Below are 9001 nucleotides of genomic sequence, written 5' to 3' on the forward strand. Positions count from 1 at the left end.
GCGCGATATATGAAAAATACTAAAAGGACTCTCACCTAATAACATGAACGCTTGCAGGCAGTTTAAGCCTGATTCGTAAATGAATGGAATGTTCTGTAGTCGTTTGACTAATGTTTATAATGTTTACTGTTAATGCATGCTTTTTAATGTTTGTACCCCAGTTATATTTGTTATATTATATTTGGACATGTATGAACATGTTAGTTCCCTCATGAATTTTCTCCTCCCTGATTGATCAAGGTTTCCCTCTCCCTCATTGGCCAGGATTTCCGCTGTGTGGGCAGTCCTACCATTTCCCTCCTTCCATGTTATTGGCTCCTAGTTAATTTATGCATGTTGCTGAATCCCCATTGGTTGTTTAGTCCCATGCTCCTCCCAGTTTCCAGATCCTTCTACCCTGAACCCTATATAAGGGTTAGCTCTCCCCTCAGTCAGGGACAGCGCCCTTGACTCTGTACCCTCACGTATCCCTGTGTTAATAAACACCTACGACAGAGCAAGAACCCCTCGTGCTGTCGTCGCCTCTCCTTTCACTGGGCTGCGGAAACAGTGTTTGCCAGGTAATATGAAATTGATGAGTTTCACAGTGCTGGAGACTGAGAATAAATTACCTGACAGTCTGAGGAGAATCAAGAAAGTATGCATCTTGGGCAATTGCAACAGCAGCAGCGAAGGCAAAAGCACCTGAATCAGCCCCTTACCCCAGACAAGGTATTCCCTTTTCTATTGGTTAAATGAAGTTTATAACCATATAGACCCTTTTGCAAGTTGAGCCATTGTCATACTTCAGAAGGCTTTTTTACTGGAAAAGAAAACATCTGCTAAAGGTTGTCTCACCTTGCAAAGTGAAACCTGGGACTCCCAGACATTTAAAAGGGCTGGACATTACCTCCTATGAAATTAAGTAATCAATAATATATATGTACAGAAGATTTCATTCCTACTAGTCTTTAACTGCACACTGAGACACAAGACTCGGGAAATAATCACAAAAATTAGACAATCCTTATGTTGTGGGTTTTTTTCCCTGGAGTATTAAATTGGTGTGATAGTTTATCTCATGCCTTTACTGACAGGCTTTCTTCTTTCAGTCGTCTGGAAGGTTCTAGATCTGTGGTCGAGTGAAGGGGCAGAAAAGGCCCTGACACTGTAAGCACTGCTTAGATGCCCCATACCTGGAAACATTCAAAGTCAGACTGGGACTCTGAGCAACATGACCTAGTTGTAGATGCCGTGATCTTTCCAGGGGGTTAAAATAGAAGACCTTTAAAAGTCCCTTCTATCCCAAAGTGTTCTATTAGTCTATTCTATAAGTGGAATTAAAATTAGATAGTTTCACAAAAGCTTTTTTTATGTATTTGATAGTTAAGACACTTGATGTCATCTACTATTAAATTCCTGATAAAAACGAAAATTGTGCTATTGTTTGCTAAATGTGCCCTTGTCACTGGGATCTTCCTAATATTAACTGTATTTAAGTGAGGTTTTATTTCCTGTAATACTTCAGCACTGATGGTCATAAATTGCTCTGCCTGCTTTTCATGTCCTTAATCAGTGGCATATACTTTTCACTTTTACTGCTCACTATTAGTTAGGGGCAGGCCAGTATTCCTAAAGTAAGAGAACTTCAATAATGTAAGGCCTGTGCATGTAAAAGCTTCTGATTTCTGATGAGGTAAAATGGTACTTAATGTCTGTCTTCTCAGGGAGAAGTGCTTTAGTGTGTAGGTTACACTAAGGTAACACAGTCTGAAAGCCCACTCTGACTCCAGCATCTTACTGCAGGAGCCTTGGGTTCAGGAACAAACCTCCAAAAGAGTTGAGGGAGAACTGTTAGGTCCTCTAAGCCAGCATTTCTTGGAGAACTAGCCTACTGCTAATAAGAGTTGTGGCCAATGTCCCAGTGTCCAGCTCAATATCCAAGTGGAGACCAGTGACAAATGGCATTTCTCAGGGGTAGGTATTGAGAGCAGCAGTTTTTAACATCTTTCTCTGTGACATGAACAGTGGAAGTGAGCAAAGCCCCCACAGGTCTGCTGACAACACCAAATTGTGTGGTACAGTTGACACGCTGGAGGGAAGGGATACCATCCAGAAGGACCTTAGCAGGCTTGAAAGGTGGGCCCATGCAAACCTCATGAAGTTCAACAAGGCCTAGTGCAAGGTCCTGCACCTGGTTTGGGGCAATTCCAAGAACAAATTCGGGCTTGGTGGAGAATGGATTGAGAGGAGCCCAAGAAAAGGACTTGGGGTGTTTGTGGAATAAAAGTTAAAGAGGTCCCCGCAATGGGCACTTGCAGCCCTGAAAGTCAACTGGCTGCATCAAAAGCAATGTGGCCAGCAGGTAGAGGGAGGTGATTCTGTCCCTCCACTCTGCTCTGGCAAGACCCAGCTGGAATACTGTCTCCAGCTCTGGGGCCCCCAACACAAGAAAGATGTTGACCTGCTGGTACAAGTCCAGAGGAGGGACACCAAGTTGATCAGAGGGCCGCAAAATCTTTCCTATCAAGACAGACTGAGAGTTGGCGTTGTTCATCCTGGAGAAGAGAAGGCTTCAGGGAGACCTGTAGCACCTTCAAGTACCCAAAGGGGGCTTACAAAAAGGCTGGAGAGGGACTTGTTACAAGGACATGTAGTGATAGGGCAAGGAGGAATGGTTTTAAGCTGAAAGTAAGTAAGTTTAGGTTAGATATTAGGAAGAAGTTCTTTGCTATAAGGGTGGTGAGGCGCTAGAACAGGTTGTTCAGAGAGCTTGTGGACTCCCAGTACCTGGAAGTGTTCAAAACCTGGTGGGGTGGGGCTTTGAGCAACCTGTAGTAGTAGGTGTACTAGCAGAATGAGTCCGTGCTCATAGCAGGGGGTTTGGAACTAGATATTTATGGTCTTTCTTTAAGGTGTCTTCCAACCCATGCCATTCAATGATCCTATGATTCTAGCCTAACTCCTTGACTGACTGTGTTGGTTCTTTTGGTTGTCAAAGCTAAGTGGCCCTTACCTGATGATTCTTTAGCCATTCATGGGAAATCCGGTTTGTATCTCCACCAGCAAAGTGGGTGGAGTCTGCTCTAGTCTATCTTTGGGAACAGCTAATAAACAGGTATGCCTGTTATACAATTTCTGTTCCACTTGTACACTTCTTATGCAAAAGTTTCTTTGTTAGACATGAAGAGTCAGTGTTCCCTATGAAGAACTGGAATAAAATAACTCCTGCAATTTTTATCAAAATACTTTGATAAAATCTCCTAGATCTTCTAATCTCCTAGAATGATGTTGGCTCCATTGTGGGCAGAAGGCAACTGCCACCTGTTGAGTCACTATCACAGCAGTCATTAGAATAATTTTTGGACATTGTCTTCAGAGGAGCCCCAGGGTTCCTTCATTCCTGCTGCTCTTCTAAAATCCTGTAGTGATTAAAACAACATCTAGATTCTGTTTTGGTCCTTGTAAGAGGATAGGTCTTGCAAAAAGCAAGCAAAGTTGATTCTGCTTCCTTCTGTAAAAAACAGTGGGAAACTATACTGTCCTGCCTGTCCTTTTGTGATATTTTCATCTTGCATCTTCATTTCATCACTTCAGAGTGGTGTCTTACTCAACAACAAAGTGCAGCTGGCATCATCAGGGGTCCTATGCTTGAAAGTACTTTAAGCTTTTAAAAACTTCCACATTAAAAAACTTCAAATCTCTCTTGTATGAACCCCAAAGAAGTACTGTCCTATTAGCAGGTATTCCTGATCTGTGAGTTCCTGACTGTTGTTACTCCCTAGCTTAAGGGTTGAGTCACTGAGAATGAAAGGGGTATAGTGAATGAGAATTAGTGAATCGCATTCATGAGATGGCATCCATAGTAAAGACAAGGAAAGTTTTAATTAAAATAAATTTCACTTCACATTGATCTATAATGCATATTTTGTGCAACAAAGATGGTTATTGAAGTAATATGTCAGTATGAGTTAAATACAGTTTATTTCTAAGTAAGTGTTCGTAAAAGGAGGCCTAAATATTATTCATACATAACCACTGACTAATGTTTCCTCCTTATTTTGTATTTGGAATAATAACTGTTTCTATGACTAAACATCTTCTCTTGCAGACTAACTTGTAAATATTTGCCAGAAATGTGCTGATCTGTTCTAAGCTAAACACATTCTCTTCCATGAAGGTAATACATGTATAAGCATGTACCCTTGCACAGGTATCCACCTCCCTCCTCCCTATCCATTGAGAAAGCTGGTCTTCAGCTGGAAAAGAACTTTCCTTCAGGCTACTTGTCTTTGTAGGTGTGCCTTTTTCTCTTGCAACTCAGCCATGAGAGAGAATACCAGATACACATGGAGATAATTTTCCTTGCATCTGATGCATAAGATCCTAAGCTTTTCTTATATTAGCTTTGGTGCTGCCTGGAACATCTTGAGGCATACTTTCCATTGACGGGCCACAGGAATGGGTCTTGGTCACTTTTCTGTCTATGTTTTGCAACCAAAAGTACCTTATTGGGAGGGCGGATACTTCAGCTTTCACATGAGTAACTGAAAGGCTCAGGGACATAAATTTTCAAGATGTCACAGATGTTATATGAAAGTGGTGACAGCAAAACTCAGGAAAGAGTTGGTGACTTCTACTCTGAATGAAGCTACTTACCTGGGATTTTCACTACTTTTGAACAATGAGACTCAAAAGACAGATCAGAGGGCATGAATGCTTGAATATTCATCCTACAGACTTCACAGACCTGAAAGTAATCAACTCCTAATCCTTGTGAAGTTTTGAATGAGTCAAGCTTTTAAGTAGGACATTAACAAACCATCTTTGTAAAAGTTCAGACTAAGGAATTTGTCATCTTGCATAAGGAGAGTTGAGCACAAGCTATTGACTTTAGCTGAATCCTCCAGAAACAAATCATGAGTTAAAATTTCTCTTTTGCTACTTACTATGCCTTTAGGATTTGAGTCCATCTTTTTTATGAAAAATGAGTATTAATTTTTCTGTGCCTTGAACCATGACGTTTGGAAGTGTTCTGCCTGGAGAATTACAGTCTCCATAAAGGCTTACAAGCTCTGCATCAAGTTTAAAGATCTCAGAATGCAAGCCAGGTTGTCTCCAGACACATTCCTGGCACAGGACCTGCCACAAAATTAGGAAAAACAGAATAATAGAATGGCTGAGGTGGGGAGGGACTTCTGGAGGTCATGTGATCTGAGCCCCCTGCTCAAACAGGACCACTACAGCCAGTTTCCCAGGACCATGTGCAGATAGCTTTTGAATATTTCCAAGGATGGAGACTCCACAACTCCTCTGAGTAACTTATGTCAGTATTTTGTCATCCTCACAGTAAAAAAGTGTTTCCTGATATTCAGAGAGATCCTCCTGTATTTCAGTTTGCACCTGGTCCTGTCAAAAGCATCTGTCTGGAGACTTAAAAGGAGTGCACATAGACTAACACACCACATAAAATAATTTGGTCCATTTTCTTAGCAGGACCTAAGTTTTCTTTGGGAAAAGCTCAATTTTGTGCTGTCACCTACTAAAGTCTCTTGCTAATATTAGCCTTTAATAGACTAAAATGTTCTGTTTGGGGAACATCCCGGCTAAGTTCCATGTCTTACTTCTCTCTGCTGACACCTGTCCAAGAGTTTCTCCTAAACTATGGATTGAAATGCTAGTGAGGTGACCAGGGTGGTGTTAAGAATATTTATGTCAAACCAGACACCTCCACAGATTTGTGAAAATGTATTGTTGCACTGTCAAGCCTTTGCTTAATAGTTCTTATAATATAGGCTTTTCTACTGGACTTGGAATTTAATTTCTTGAACATTAGGATGTTTTCCTTGATACAATGTATATTCTGTTTTCTCATGTTGCTCAAGTTTCTCTCTAGATGTGAATGCCAGTGTAGTACATTCAAGGGAAATTATTCTGAGTAAAACTTCAGGATGCTTTTAGAAAGTGTTTTCTCTCACTGTGTAGATAAGACATCTTTAAAAGATCTCAGGAGGTGCCTCATTGTCTCAAGAAATTTTATCTTGCACTAATTCATCCTGGTCCATCTAGTGTAAAGTGATGTAACTTTGAGAACTTTAAACCATCAAAACAGATAAGGAAACTCACCAGGAAAGATGGTGGCTTTCTTCTTTTTTAAAATACATGTAAGTACTGATTCAGACTGTGTTCAGCTGAAATAGCTCAAGAATTGGCAAAGAACTGTCGTGACATAACATTTTGCTAGGAAACATTTCTCATGGTACCTATTTATTGTTTCCCTAGGAGGTAATGTCTTCAGACACAATTTTAGTATTCCAGGTAAAACAGCTCTTGTTATCTTTGTTCATGGCTCAAGAGCTTCTGATCTGAATTCTTAAGACAATGAAATTATACTACAATAACTGCCTCAAATTGCATTCAGATAGGAATGTGAAGAGTGTAGTAGCTTGAGATTGCACATAAAAAGTGAATTGCTCTTTAACATTCGTTTCATTGTCTTTGCTGTTTTGAAATCCATCTGTACTGAATAGCTCCTGTGGAGACAAGTTGAATGAGGCTGACATTTCTCAATTCTACCATTACCAACCTATTCTCTTCTCCAAGATAAATTATTCTCCAGGATGAAGATGAAGCTGCCTTTAATGTTTACCAATTATTATTCAGTTTCAAGTAAAAGCAATTTAAAAATATCCGTACGTTCTGATTTTCTGAAACAGAACAGGTATGAAAATGCTAGTGTAATCTATAAACTTTATAGAGTAGAATTAGACTTTCACAAGAGGAAGAGAAATGGAGACATGTATTGCTTGTTTCAAAGTTTATAGTATCCAACAAGAGGCTACGGGGATTAAATGTAAGAATAAAAATGGAGGGCTTTTTTTCTGAAAGATATGGAAGGGAAGAACATTTTGAAGATGTGCTTTTACTCTGTAAAAATAGAGGGGAGTGTGCTGCAGAAAAAAATTTAAAATGGACTATTGCCCTTTCTTCTTGTAAAAGCTGATGTTGTAAGTAATTGTCAAGCTATTGGCATTAAATTCAACCGTGAACTTTGATTTCTCCAAGGCATAAATTAGTGTGGTTCTTGTTCTGGAAAAAATAGCTTTATGGTTTGTGTTCTCTCTGTATATAGTTGTACAGGCTATCTCAAAATGTGATATGCTTTCTGAGGTTTGGAGCAAGAGAGCAAGTAGGAGCAATGTTGTCTAAATCAGAATTGAGTACCATGTGGATAAAAGTTGACTCTAGGTATGGTGTGCTTAGCTTCAAGGAAAGCAGTTTAACATGCTGGAGCTGAAGGCTATTTCCCAGGCTGGATGAAGTTACCAAGTGCTATGCTAAAGAGTGTTAACCCCTTAGGTGGTCCTGATCTGTATCCTTGCACCTCAAATGAGGTTAATGATTTCTGATCTGGGGATTCTTGTTTCATGAAACAAAAAATGAAATGAAGGAGAGTGAAAACAAAATCTTTTGAAGTTGGTTCTGTCTTCCTCTGCCCAAGGGCAAGTTTTTCAAGAAAATCCCTGTTCAGGCTAAGATCTCTCAGTATCCAACCTGTCAGCAGGCTTATGATAACTGGCTGCAGTTATCTTTTGTGAACAGGGTTTTCTTCATTACTTCCTGCTTAAAAAGTTATTTTTCAAAATATATCTGTCCCCTGTTGCTTATCCATGAAAAAATTGTGATAAACATTATCATGGTTTAACAACTATGCAGTAACTCTTGTTCTTGAAAATAACGTGGTATATATATCTGGAATCTGAATGTTTCTGTGCATGCCCTTTCCTTAATGCAAATATCTTCCTCCCTCAAATCTATGGAATTTCTCTCTTCACTTAACATTCCTTCTTCATTTCAGGAGTTGGACTTGATTATCCTTATTTGTCCATTCCAACTCAGGATATTCTGTGATTCTTTTATAAATATCAGGAAAAAATATAGAGCTCAGAAAACCCTGTCCCTACAAGCTCTACCCCTGAGCTTGTCTGTGCAGATCTCTGGCATACAACTAGATACTGTGTCACAAAAGTTCATCTAATTTTATCCTGTGCCAACAAGGAGCTACTCTTTACTTTGTAGAGGCTTATCTGAATTGAGACTGTGCCTGTGGTACCTTTCTGTTTAAAAGCTTCTTTGCAGATTATCATTTCCCTGCTCATACTTCTGGGAATTTTATTTTTTCTGAGTAATTTGTAGAAAAATGTTCAGCCATTTCTAATCCTCCTCCTTACAGTAAAGCAGATGGTTCAGCAGCATAAAAGACATTCTCCACTTCAAGCTGCAGCTGAACATGCCTTTCTTATCCCCAAGTGCATTTTTTTAAAATGTGGACTCTGTGCATCTTAAGATGTACTTACAAACATAAAAAAGCAAGACAAATATCCACATGTCTACCAACTGCAACATGCAGGACTGAAAGCACTAGGCAATAGATTAAAATAGTAAAATGGTAAAATTGCTGATATGAAAGTGAAAGGAAACATAGCCTTGACTATCTGTAACCATCACTCTCACTATGGCAGCATAATAATTGTTTTGGTTATTGCACAGAACTTAAATCTCCAAGTCAGTGAGGCAGGCAGTATGTCTGCTGAACTTAGGAATGTAATATATGTGGCATTAACAGTGGCTTATCAGTGAGCCCATTAAAAAAAATTACTAGGTATGAAATTAATTGTTTGTTCTCTCTTAGGTATAATGTTCAAGTGCTATTAACATTTATTTTGAAGGGCAAAACATGACTCAAAAGTTAATTGACTGTTCAGTAGCCTGTTGCATTTGAAGATCTGAAATGAATTTTCCCTCACACTTAATGACCTATAGCTTTTTTAATTGGAAAAATATTTGTTGAAGTGCTCCAGCTGTTAATATTATAAATGCCTAGGGCCTCCTCTAGCTTAATTTGTTATACTCTCATTTAAAGTTCATCACAATGCATTTAAATTGTAACATATGAACCAGGGGGAAAATTGATCACCTCTTGCAGAAGATTTTTCAAAGATTGAGCAAAACCATGCTGCAA

Source organism: Empidonax traillii, unplaced genomic scaffold (assembly GCF_003031625.1).
Source record: "Empidonax traillii isolate 1590-97213 ecotype Southwest subspecies unplaced genomic scaffold, ASM303162v1 scaffold396:size1303734, whole genome shotgun sequence".
Classification (NCBI taxonomy): domain Eukaryota; kingdom Metazoa; phylum Chordata; class Aves; order Passeriformes; family Tyrannidae; genus Empidonax; species Empidonax traillii.